The sequence below is a fragment of the Harpia harpyja genome, chromosome 1, assembly GCF_026419915.1.
Source record: "Harpia harpyja isolate bHarHar1 chromosome 1, bHarHar1 primary haplotype, whole genome shotgun sequence".
NCBI lineage: Eukaryota > Metazoa > Chordata > Aves > Accipitriformes > Accipitridae > Harpia > Harpia harpyja.
In genome coordinates, this window is record NC_068940.1 from 5,991,484 (window position 1) to 6,005,589 (window position 14,106).

At 36.6% G+C, this 14,106-nt stretch overlaps 1 protein-coding gene across 4 annotated transcripts in view; it reads right to left on the bottom strand.

The window, feature by feature from the left end:
* CDKAL1 (CDK5 regulatory subunit associated protein 1 like 1) overlaps positions 1-14,106 on the bottom strand; it is a 432,072-nt gene that overhangs the window by 14,531 nt on the left and 403,435 nt on the right. The gene's annotated exons all lie outside the window — the stretch shown is intronic.

Consider the following 14,106-nt stretch of genomic DNA (forward strand, 5'->3'; position numbering starts at 1 on the left):
TTAGCTCATGAGGAGAAAATCGGTTCCCCTGGAATTAACCATGAAGTAACAAGTACTAATTTCCTCTTTTTCTTTGAGACTTCATACCCTGGAGTTAGTTTCTCTTAAATGCTGAACAGTCACTGCTGCAATTTGCTTGAACACATGCTACGAAATTTTAAATAATTTGTAAGTGTCTAGTTCCAAGGATTTTAAACTGACCACCATTAAATTTGTTCACTAGACTAACCTTCTAGTTGACAATTTGAACATCTGCCTCATTTTCATCTGTGAAATGTGAAGACACAAGCTGCATTTCAGGAAGATAATGTAAACATAAACTTATTACTGTTTCTGGAGCACTCAAAAATTTAGTTATGAGGGTCACAGGAAAGGTTAGAAAGAAATTAATAACTCCCTTGAGAGTGAGGTTTAAGCAGCATGTAGCAAATAACACTGCTATTACACAACAAACAATGAAAAGGAAAAACATCTAACAATAGCTTATTAAATGAATAGCCTCAGCTCTGTGCACAGAAGGAAACACATCTGCGTGTGTATGTGTGTGAAAATAGTGCATAAGCACATAATTAAAGTCTGAGACATAATATAGTTGGCATTTACATGGAAAAAAGGAACTGAAACTCTAGAATTTCCTGAGTTCAGAATACATCACTTTACAGTCCAAATAATCTGTGCACATATGTACGTGAGAAATATCGTTCTTGCATATTATAGGTCTTCAGTGTCATTGCAGTGTTAACACTTTCCTTTATTTAGAAAAGGATACTGGTCTGTAGAGCACAACCCATAATATTTTAATACAGCTTGCTTCGGTGTTATGTTGTTGCTTTTGTCTCTAGGTGAATACAAGTATTAACTGGAATTGACTCCCGAGCAAGTGGTGTCCTCGATTCCATTTCATTAACTCTGTCCACCCTAGTAACTTTTGAGCCTACTCACTCGCTTCAACAATGGAAGAGCTATCCAGTAAGCTTCCTGTCAAGGGCTGGTAGAAAAGATCTACATCCGTGCTCCCATTTAGGGAAAGGCCAAAGCCCAGCCTCAACAATCTGTTTTTTGCCATCACCCTGCTGACCAATCTGTATCCCTAAAACTCCAAATCCCATGCAATAGTTAAACAAACCACCACATTTTTGTCCACAGGGCAGTCCGAGAAGATAGGGAAGATGTGGAGAGGAAGCTGCAGTTTTTGCTGTAGAAACACGGAGGGAACGAGAGGACCCAAAGCATGGGAAACCAGGCTTTGTTAGTACAACTACTCACTTGTTCATTCCCTAACTCTGTGAATGCAGCTTTCTTGTACAAAGACTGCCTCTGCTTCATAGCGCTTCAAAACTAAACGCAAGGCCAGATGAAAACTGGACAAAAAATAAATACGAAAGGGAGGGAAGTGGTACTGCTTAGCACGGGGAAGAGTGTTTCAGCAAACTAGCTTGCTCGTAAGTACAAAGAGTCTACACTTCCCACCTGTCCCAACCTTTTCACAGCCGAGGGACCTATCTGATTGGATGCTACCATTGTATAGCAATGCAGGATACGAGAATGATTTTACATAGTAAACTGTTGCAATGATACTTCTTTTACTTTTCAGATTTGCAATGTTAGGCCTAAATTAAAATGGTAATGAGTTTCTTTCAAACACAGTGTCAGTAGTTGTAGGCCATTTCCTTCGAAGTGAGGAAAAGGTGAGCTTCTTATGACAGAGTCACAATCTTTGAAAGGAATTTCACTCACCTCTACTTCTCTGAAACCCATAAGATCTTTCCTAAAATTAGGTAATACTAAAATACACTGCTTTCAGGAAAAGAAATTAAGAAAATCTGAGATAAACAGAAATAAAACAGAAGATGACCTGAAAATGGCAAACATACACAAGGTGTCTATAGGGGTAAGAAACGCAAGCCCACAGGATGATAACTGTGGGGCTTAATCTAGTCTTTAACAAATTGATGGGTCTGGATTTTAAAATGCTCCATGTCTCCATACTAAAGCTTAACAGCACTACAGCAGGTTTTTTTATCACACAAGATACTCTCCCAAGTATAACTCTAATTTATTCCTTTCCAGCTATTAAGAGCTACACATCTGGCTTTCCCCTGTGGTTCTGTGACAAAATCTGATTATGCTACAGAATCTTAAGCACTCCTCACTGAAAAAATAATGAACTAATGTTTCTTTGGACAGAGATACATGTTGAATAGCTGAAAGAGGAAAAGAATTCCTGTCATTCTAAGCACTACTTCCATTATTTTACCAAATTAAAGTTCTTGTATTTAGAAAAAAACTATGTGTGTCAGAAATGGATATTCACAGCCATCCTTTTTGTATGATAATTATGTTATCTGCACTTATCAGAGATTTTGTACGTGAGAATTGCAAAAGAGTTTCCATACGGATAAGATAAAGCACAGTCAGACTGACTGAAATGACTTACAATCACATACGAAATCATGTCAAAACAAGGACGAGATTTAAAAAAAAAAAAATTCTCTAGTACTGATAACAAGACCCTTTCCTGAGGACCAGAAATCCATCTGGTTGATATTATGCATAGGTAGTTTTTGTAGCTATGTGATGTTTTGACAAAAAGAGCTTAAATGTACTGCCTACACATCTTCGTTCCATCAAAAGTATTTTCACAAAAATTTCCAAGCCACCCCAATCCAAAATGGAGCATTTGTTCAAGTTCTGACACAGTATATATCTCTCTCTATCTATGAAGAAGAATCCATCAATTTGAAAGCTAAGACATTTAGTGAATAATTTTCTCATATGATATTATTTCAAGGACCCCATGGTTATACTGAGACTAAAGAAAAATAATATTAATTTCCACAGGGCTTTTACTTTTTATTTTACGTTTGACATCTGGTTCTCCAGCCAGTCAGGTTTCATTCCTTTCACTATTTATCAATCACACATCCATCTCATGTTTTAGTACATGGGTGGTCAATCCTTTTTTTCTGAGAGGCCACGTGAGTCTGCTATGAGCCTTACACTACCATGCCTTGCCAATCACACAACCAGACATAAATTCATCCTGTGATTAACAGATACTAGCTCTCCTTCTCCACATATCACATACGCTGGGACATGTATGATGCTGACCCGGTAGCCACTGGAAAAGAGGGTATTGGATAGTACCTAGTGAGGCAGGTGAACTCTTCTGGTGGCTGCAGGTTGTCCCGTGCCAGAGGCTGGCCATTTCCACACCAGTATAATGACAACATGCTCACCATCTGTGGACAGGGCTTCTTTACAGGCCAAGTCGCACAAAACAGTGTTTCTATTGGTAAGGCCAGGTAAAAAGGCAAAATGAAAAGTGCCATAAAGAAGACATTGATAGCACAGCAACATCAACATACATTATTGCATTTGTTCACTTACGTTGAGCCAGAGAGCTGGGAAATAACTATTTTTTTACGGAATTATGAGCTACATAGGTCAGACACGGTCTGCTTTCAGGCTCTTAATTATTCTGTGTGACTGTCATCACCAAAAACAACTAAAAATGAACATTTCTTTTTAGGAAATGTTTATCACTGAAAATTTTTCAAATTTATGTTTTTATTTTACAAATGATTTGTCAGCCCTTCTCCACAATAAAGAATACATGAGAAAAATCCGTATTATTTCTTGCATACCTTGATGGCTTAGACCGCCATGTAGTTCAACTTTGGTTTTGATTTGACACCAGTGTGTATTAATTAAAAATTACTTCATGCCAGTGCTTGTGACCTCAACAACTAAAAGCTAAAGTACCACTGAAGTACATATATCTTCCTCACCATAATTTCAAAGTCTCAGGTTTTTACAGCATCTAGGATGGAAGAAATATGTCCTAGTTTTCCCAAGATCATAATTTCATTATTACACCAAACCTGGGTTGTGGTCCTGACTCCAGTAAAAGAAATGAAAGTAAATATGCTGAAATTTTAACATCCTGTGGGCTTGAGTTTCAAATACAGGAAAACTGTGCTTGAAGCCCTCTGACACTTCTGGAACCTCAAAACATGAACTGTTTCTGATGCACACCTGTGAATCTGCTCTAGAGCAAACTCCCAGTGAAAAAGATGAACAAGCTTTGGGATCTGTTCTGATGAAAAAGAAAGGCATAATGGTCCTAAAGGACCATGCAAACAGATGGAGTGCTAATTTTAATTTAGTGGTAATGTATATGGCATTTGGGCTATCTACACTAACCGTATCACACCACCACCACCACCTCTCATACTATACTGACTAGATCTTTCAGAGCAATATTCCTCCTTCCCAGTGCTGGATCAGACAATTACAACAAATCCAGTCATACTTTCTGGATTTTAGCTAGTATGAGTGACTTAGCCTGGCATTGGAGTAAATCAGTAGAAAATCTTTCTGCATCTTTAAGAAGGGTTCTAACATCTGAAATAATAAATAAGAGGTGGGGGAATCCTTCAAGTCATTTAAATACACAATGGGAAGTAGCCAGAGGAAGGTTATCAAAATTGGTGTACTATACACTAAACACAGGTAAAGCTGTCTTTGAACAGCTTTAATGAAGTGCTTTAGTAATTAGTTAGTTTTCTAAATGTTTCTTTTACTTAATGGTCTTTGATAAAGCCCACAGGAACAGCTTGCTTTTGAACTTGTTACAAGTAAGAACTGAACCTAAAGTTAAATTTATTTAAGAGTCAGGTCTCATGAAAACCTTCAATATAACAGGCAATGAGACAAGCTTCTTAGAGGTAGAACACAAACTTTTAAAGCGATTATTCCTCTTGTAGTTTGAGAGGACTCAGATTGGGGGAGAGATTGTAGTAAGAGGGCAAGGGTTTATTTCTGTTGTTGTTTGGTCCAGTAAATCTGCAACAACATGCTTTAATGGCTAATGGCATGATCAAGACTTTGATCTGATTACATGCCAAAGGATCCTGAGTGAATGTTAAACTTGATATGGAATACAGCCTGTATAAACACAAAGTTACTGTATGCAGCCTTTGAAGAAGCGCTAGTTTACTAAGCTTGCTGAGATACTACAACTTTCTGTGGACTGTCTTCAAGGATACAGTCATTCTAATATATTCAACAGGGTCATAGTAAGTTCTTTGGATATTCTAGTGTAGTTAGGAGTATATCTTTGGTGGACTAAATTTAGGGCTCTGAATTTCACATCCACTTCACTGAAGTACGGCATTTGGATATTTCAAGATACGTCTTCTTCAGTGTAGTCACCAAATAGAACCTCATGCTTATTACTCAACTGTAATTTAATTTCAGTTAAAGATACAGCCACTCTAAATTCGCCTTTGAATTTTTATATGTAGACATCCCCATACACAAAATATAATTTAATACTGATAAAAGCTTAAAAACCTTGTTTCTTTCTCCTACTGAAAAGCCTTTTCCCCTTTTTATCTTATTACCCTTGACACCACAAAAAATCTCTAATCTAATGTTACTGACAAGTATATTAAAAACACAAATGTAAATCATGATATGCAAATATTATCGAAGTCTGAGTGGGAAACTATGATTATGAATGGATCTTGGTATTCTACTATGAATCACAATTAATCCTAATATTGCTGGATCAGTTCAACATTTGTCAGAATAAAAAAAAAGTTATTTGCAAAATTTATATATATCTTAGTAAATTCTCATTATCATAAAGAGAATCAACAAGAACACAAAGGATGCTTTTTACACTATTACAAAACCATTAATCTACTGAGAATCTAATAGAAATTTTTGAACATGTAATAATATTAAAGGATACAGAACACCCTAATTTACCTTTAACATGGTTTGCTAATTTCTTTGAAATGAGATACACTTTTAAAACAGTTTTAAGTTAAAAAATAGCTTAATCTCATGGCTGTAATTTTTATTTGCCTTCAAAACAATCTCAAAGCTAATGAGCCCTCTTACTTCAATGGTTTTTGCAACAAATATATTTCTAAGAGGCAGAAGTTCAACATTCCAATATCTTGTATGCGTAAAATCAAATCTCCCACTGACCTTTCATTTGGTGATGGGGAAAGCTCTATCACCCTTCTAAACCTCTATTTCCTTTCATGAGCTCCATGTGCCTTTTTCAGGCTGTCCCATTTAAGTATTCATGTAGAATGACTACCACGATTACAGCTTCGATAGATGAGGAACCGGTAGAAAAATCATCCATCCAAGACATAAATATCTCATGCCTCTGTGTGTTTGCTTGCAGGGAAAGGAGAGAGGGGGAAGGAGTGGAGAGCACAATGCTGCCTACGTGAGCTTTTTGGTGATCTAAAGAGTAGTAATAAAAAGAAAAGGGATGACTAAATACTACAAGCAAAGATACAACATATGCAAGGGCTGAATATCCTTCACCTGCCTTTGCATTAAACTCTACTGGAGAGGTATAAAAGTCAAACCTATAATGACTTTTGCTGGCACAGTGAGTTGGAAATAGATGACCTCCAAAACAACAGAAAAATTGAGAAAAGTTGTGGCTGCTACTTTTTTTTCCCCTGAAAGCCAATTAAAACCTGTTACATTAAATAATAAAGCATTACTAAAAACAAATGCCTTTTGATTCTTTCCAAACAGTCTATTTGTTAAAGCTCTGATTGAAGATAAAAAACATTTTAAAAGGAACTCCTAAATATTACAGGCAGTGTCAAGTAGTTAAAATTACCATGGCTACAACACTTCCAATTTGTCCCTATGCCAAGGGAGAGCAGAACCCACCCACTCATCCTGCCGTGCAGCATCAGTAGGTCAAGTACTAGAAATAATACACAAAAATGGCAAAACTATTTTAGCACTTGGAGTTTTACTTCTGAAGGCAGGAGGGGTAGAACATTTCTGTTTAACCTTCTCTCATTCTCCAGAAAATGACTTACAGTTGAATCATCCCAGTCATTACTATTTCTATTTATTGCATGCACTGCACAGGATTAACATAATTATGTAATTTAAAGTGATTAGACAGTGACATTCAGCCAAATAACACTGTCTGTTGAGGAAATGAAAAGTAAATAAACTGAAGTTTAGATCTTTTCACCTGAAATGGACTTAAAAGAGCATTTGTTTGAAAAGGGGCTATGTAATATGCGTTGTTTCAGCTGAGCTTTGATCACTGTAGTTGAAATTCAGCTCTGCCAGAGGGATGGGCAGAAAGACAACATGCCCATTAAATTAAAGACCTCAGGATAAAACTACTTGGTGAAGGTCTTATGCTGGCTCTTGGGTTTGCTGCCTTAAATCATCTCTATGTATTTTAACCCTCTATGCAGTGCAGAGAGATGTTTTGATCAATGAACTACCTTCTATTCCAGTTTGCTAGTCATCAAATGATTGTTGGCTAAATTACAATGTTCATAGAATTACAGAAGATAAGGCTGGAAACAAACTTAAGAGGTCACCTAGCCCATACATATGACTGAAGGTGGATGACCTGCATCTCAAGCGTTTCTCACAGATACTTGCTAAGCATGTTCCTAAAGACCAGCATTGATTAAAATTCCCCAACCACTACAGGCAATCCAATCCAGTACTTATCTAAACCCAGCAAGAAAAATCTATTCTGCCCATAAGAAAGAATTCATCCCAAATTTCAGATTCTAAGCTGAGAAACATTGGGCTTTCAAGCAGAAGAAAAATTCAAATCAACTCAAATCCCCAGATAAACAAAGCCAACATGGCGCACAGATAACGTGTAGATCATGAAAATCAGCATCTAAGGAACAGCACAGTACAAGTTTTTGTCATTTTTTTCAGGGAAAAATGAGACTTTTGAAGGTCCTTTTTAAAAACATCCATAGATGGCATTAAGCTCCACTCTTAGAAAGGAAATTTCTCTTTTCTTATGTTAACTTCATAGTGACTTTAGTGAAATAACTGAAGAAAACATAAGAAAAAAAGATTAATTAAGAAGGATTTAACACCATCTTTTATGACCTCTATTTACAACCAGCAGGGAACAGGAGTAACACATTAAATAAAACAGATTAATACATGCAAAAGCACTAACTATTTGTATGCCTCACACTACAATGAGTTGTTTCAGAGAGAGAGGCAACCGAGCCCACAAGAGGTATGTTCCTAAGAATGCAAGAGCACCAAATAGTGCACCATATTTTCATGAAGTATTACCTGAAAACTATTTTACATAGAAAATGTTCCTTTTTTTTGTCAGTATGTTTATCTTAAATAGAAACTTCCCCACAGATTTCTCAAATTGCCCCCTCTTGGACATTGTGATGCAAAGATCCCTTTGCAAAGTAGCTTTCCAAGAGAGATAAAAGGTGTACTTTATGTTGCTTTATTTTCCTTCTTTAGAAATTCTGATCTTTCATTAGCATTTCTCATACTTTCTATAGTTTCTGTAATTTTATGAAAGATTCCTCTCCTCTCACCTCTATGCTATTTTTTTGATCCAAAATTTGCTTTCTCATTCTCTTTTTTTCCTAAAACTCTAATCTCTAGTTCCTGTTCAGGAACCAAGTTTTCTACCACTTTGAAACTCCAACATATGTAAAAACTGTGCTTAATAATTACTTGAGTTTTATGTACATCTTCCACATTTCCTTCCAAGTCCTTGAAGGAAGTTTCCAATACAGAGATCTCAATTCTGCCATGATTTCTTTCACTTCTGTTCCAGCAGAAGATACTTTCTTCCCCTTTCTCCATTTTATTTTGCCTGCAAGTGAAGCACCCTTTCTACCTGAGATCAGAGAGTTCCCTTTAAGCTATGCTTTGTTGATTCTTCCTTCTGGCAGGCTATAAAGAAGCGTTTGATATATGCATCTTTCCTGTTTCCTAACATCAGAAAAAAGGCTGGGTAATGTTTAGAGTCATCTTTTGCTAATGTAACTAGAAAATACTTGTGGCTAACTGGGAGACCAGGGACATAAAGCTTCTTCAGTAGTATCCAGAAGTACAATGCTACAATAACCTACTGCAAAAAATGAAGGCAGGATGGAGAAAAAAAGGAACAAGCAGACTGACCGAGCAGTTGCTGGCTAACTGCAAATCAGTGGCTCACTCCTCATTTCCTCTGAAGGTCCCAATGACTTGAATAGCTATTAGCTTAATGGGCCAACAATGGATATTACCATGGCCTGGGAGCTGTAGAGATGTGCACCAAGATCCCAGACTCACAAAAGGAGATATTGCAAATGGGGACTGTCAGCAGGAGTTGTTTGCAGGGGAAGTGTTAGACATGGCAAATGTTATCACATAAAACAATGGAAAACAGATTACTGAAAGATGTGCCTGTATTTGTTTGAAAAGTCAGTCAGTCATAGATGCATTATAGAAACAGGAATTATGAACATAAAATAATCATGACTACATAATTAAATAGCCTGTTAAAATTATTTTTTTCTTGCCTTAATTTTCCATCTGATTAAAATTTCCCACCAAAGGCCCTCAGACTTACAGGGCTTTGATTTTGGCAATGTATTACAATTCTGGCAGGTAGCCAGCCTTTTATTTTTATCCCTCAATCCTTTGGTGTCTTCTTCATATATTTCTCATCTTGCAATATTTTTTTTTCCTCTAGTCACAGAACATACGTAAACAACTAGAATTATTTTTGGAGTACAGAAGCATAACATGCTCTATTTCCGTTTCTAACAAGAGATCATATTCTTGCAGATTCTTATTTTTTTCTTCAATGATTAGGTTTGAGCAAACATTTGTCTGTAAACAAGATATATTTACTAGGTATTTTACTTTATGATGCTGAGAAACTGTCAAGATCCCTAAATGCGGCCAAATAAAATTAATAAAAATAAAAATATTAAAATGTTATTTAAAAATTAAGTTACATTCACACAGTTGACACATACTGCTGACTTTTCAAAAATATTTATTATCTAGTGACAATGTACTCAGTACTATGTGCATTGCAAATCCACCTCCAAAATCTCAAAGACTAGTTTACCAGAGTGCTTAAGAACATAGCAGACATGCTAAAGTGCTTTACTGAATCTCAAAAAGCTGAAGTACATCCTTAATGCTTTGTCCTCCAAGCCTACCTCAATGAAAGGATATCATATCTGCAGCATTTACATATTGGTTTTTTCCTGGGAAACTCAGTAGAACTAATTCTTGATCAAAGCTTTGAAATATTTATTCACTGTTATTTGTAATTGCAGTTAGTAACTCATGATATGCTTGTTTTGTCTGAATGATCATTTTTAATGTTACCATCAATATTTTTTAAAACCCAGTCCACATGTATCCTGTTAGATTCACTAGAACGAAATCCAAAAATGCCTTTACGCATGTGTTCATGCTTTATTGATTTCAACTTTCACCTATATATCCTCTGCTATATATCTTCTAAACATTGTTCTCTTACTGAATCAGCAACTGCACATTTTAAACCCAAATAAATCTATAGTAGATTTAAATTTCTGAGTTAATTGAAATTTCCAAATGTATCTGCCCCCTAAAATATCTCTCCTGTAAAATTGTGCAACTTGGAGACATCATTCCCTTTTGAGTGGCTTTTATAAAAAATTAATGCTGAAGTAAAATAAAAATCCTGGCAAACACCTGTGCATTTTAATACTTAATATGTCCACTACAGTCAGTAAGTCTGATCGCATTGACAGTATTTTAACCTGAGCTGCTGACTCCAACACTCTTCTGTCCTTCCTGTCCCAACTTCTGCCACAGAGCCTAATGTTATTGAATGTCAAGACCTTATTCTAAGCCCATTTACATAGTCACAGTTTTTCCTTAGGAAATATAACAACTGCTAAGGCATTCTACATCATTAATACATCAATGGATATACATATTAGGTGTTTTTTATACACTGAAAAAGCATGATAAAAAGATATGCTAGAAATATCCTGAATTAATTCTATCAATATTTGTCGTCGTCTTATTTGGCACATATATATAATGCGGGAATATTTTATGGAGTCTGTAAATTGTCCTTTGTGTGACATTTTGCACTCCGTCTTTTCCAGTCAAATCTGTTGATTCCAGTTGGTGACCTACTTCTTGTATTTCTTTGGACCAATTTGTCATCCCAGTCATGTGGTCAAAAGGGTAAAAAAAAAAAACCAAACAAGGCCTATAACTGTTCCTTCAGACACACCATGCTGCTTGGGGTGCTCCCTCTGAACTCGTCAGAAAAAATTATTGAGGGACATGTAGCAGATGAGAAAGAGAGCACGTAATTGCAGATAAGCTCTGATCCTTTGGAGGTATTCCTCACCACAGCATTTACAGAAGTTTCTTCTTGCTTAGGATGGGTTTGTGGCTTGCTTTGACATCCTCACATTAGGGTGCTCTCCATTTTTATAACTTCATTTTTTTAGCCATATGATTAATTTTCTTAAAAACCGTACAGTTTTGAAAGCTTTCACTCTTTCTGTGAACATTCCTCATTAGAGAGAAGTACAGCTGTGATGTATTTTGAAACATCTTTTATTGTGTCCTATGCAAGCTAACGAAAACACTTAATAATAGCAAGTGATGCCTCGGATAAAAAGATGCTATTTTTGTAGTGTAACTGCTGCACACTGTCTGCAACCATGTTACAGCCCTGACTCAGCAATCTGTCCCTCTTAATCATAGTACCTGTGCAACATGCTGAACTGTAAGGTGTGCACTGCAGCCCTAGTTATATACACGGTCATTAGGAAAGAGCCAAGTGCTTTGTTGAATGGGAACGGTCTGAAGCATGTATTTTACTGCACTACAGCCCATTATCACATTCTTTTGATCTAGATTACCTCAATCTGCATTTAAATTCACGTACTTCTCTGAACTAGCTCTTATCATGGACCAGCAAGCATAAAGGAGTGGAGAGGAAGCCATACCACTGACAGGGTGAGACCAGAGGTCCACTAGAAACTTCCTGGGCACTTCAGATCGCATGCCAGCTGCAGGATGTTGGGTGCTGCCTAAAAGAGCTTCTGCCCAGAGGACATCGGTGCTGAGCAACAGAAATGTGCCTGGTCTTAAAAGAGCCAGCTGGCTCCCCATCCTTTCAAGCCTGGGAATGTAAAGTAGGCCCTAACTCTTGCTCATTTGTGTGCGCAGTGGAAAGGAGAAAGTGAAAGGGCCACAGGTGTTTTCATTTTTTGCTTTTACAACCTATTCTAGGTAACTCATCCTTTTCTCCATTACACAGTTTGATGGCTTGACATAACAAGAAAGTTATCCAAGGTTTTAGTTCTGCATGCTGCCCTTTTGAAAACCTGGCAGACACGCTTGGGATCTTGTTGAAGATCCAAGACCTTTGGCTACTTTCGAGGGAGTATCTGAACACATACACTTTGAGTCGTCTCCTTCTTTCCCCAACCTGTCATTGTGCACATAACAAGCTATATAAAGGGTCATATGATGTAAGTTGCCCCTTTGGTCTTGCTCATAAGTATCTTAAGCTAGAATTACATGTCTTGAGCACACCTAGCAGGAAACGTTTCCCAGCAGTCCAACCATACAGAACAACATAAAGAGCATCTTTCACCCAGCCAAAAACCCATGGTGACTTTTGTGACAAACTCACTTTTTTCCTGGAAACCTAAAGAAAGTTCCTGATTTGCCACTTACATGTGATTTGTCACTTACATGTGATTTGTCAGGAGGAACTTCCCATTAACAATTTCAGTTCATGTTCTATATATTATACATTAGCCAGGCAAGATTAAAAGCTTTCAGCTGTAGCTTCCATGTACAAAAGATGTCCCATTTACTGAAGTACTGAGATTGTAGTTTCTTCCAGAAAGCAAAAGTTCCTAACATTTCCAGTAGACCAAACATAAATAACATACTCCCTTGAAGGAGCACTGGCAGCCACAAAAGTAATGAAAAGCAATTTGCTTCATCATTTGCTTGCTGTAGCCATTTACTTGGGCATTCCAGGTACTTGTTCATACCTACTCAAAGGGCTGGAGCAGATCTACACATCTCAATGAGTTCTTATGGAAATTATCAGTATCCTTGATTTCAATAATTTTATCTCTCATTTTTAAAATACAAAATTTCAGTCAATAGTCTGCTTGCTTATTCCCATGCTACAAGCTTCTGGCAGCATGTACTCAGTTTAATGACAGACTTGGTTCTGTTCCAGCAGATTATTAAAAAAAGTGTTCTGATGAAAAAATCAGCTGTGTTTAAATAGCTACATAGTGCAACAAGACAATTTGAGGGTTTTGGCTGTTTTTTCCTCTTACAGACCCTTATCGGGCCAATATACACATACACACAGACAGTATTCAAAGGAGAGTTTAGCAATGTGTTTGTGCTTAAGTTTCATGATCTGCCAAACACATTACAGTAGGTGCATTATTGTTGCTCCATGTTTCCATAGCCAGGCTTATTCAAGAGACCAAGTAGCTTAGCTTAACACTAGTCACTTAAGGTATGCATGGATTATTTCTTTTAAATATGACTACTTAGAACTTTAACAAGGATGCATATATACTTTAATACTTGTCAACAATTTACTGTAAAAGCAGCAAGGTGGCTGCTAAACTGCCAATTATCCTTCTTCCATGTGCTAAATTATTGCTACATATTTTTGGAGATCCTAACAACAGTGCTGGAGAAAGGACATCAAATGATGCTTAGAAATGTGATACACATTTTCATTTCACACTCCATCAGTTTTTACAACTAGAGCTCCATGAAATGTATGAGAATACTTGGCTAACAGCCATATCTACTGAGGTGTAAAATAAGGATCAGATCTCTTTTTAAAAGAGTTTCATTTTCTTTATATGACTAAATCAGATGTTGACCTTCTTCCAAAATATATTGTAAATATTCTGTATCTCTACCCATCAATTAATTTTGAATCTCTGAATCCAATTTTGACATGTTTTAACAGTCATATAATCAATCAACTTTTTTTTAAAACAGCTTTGTAAAGCAAAATAAACCGATTCATCCTTCCACCAAACTAGAACTGAAATACATTGAATTATATAATCACTGGTGCTAAATCTCTTCAATTCTACTAAGTTCTTTCCTCATCTTGCACCCTGGAACAAGAAACAAGTGTATTATTGCCTTTATAGTCAGCAAAGTAAAGCTATGGGCATCAGCAAAAACACCTTTTAAATTCAGATTTCAATCTGTCAGGAAAGATTAAAGCTTCATGCATAT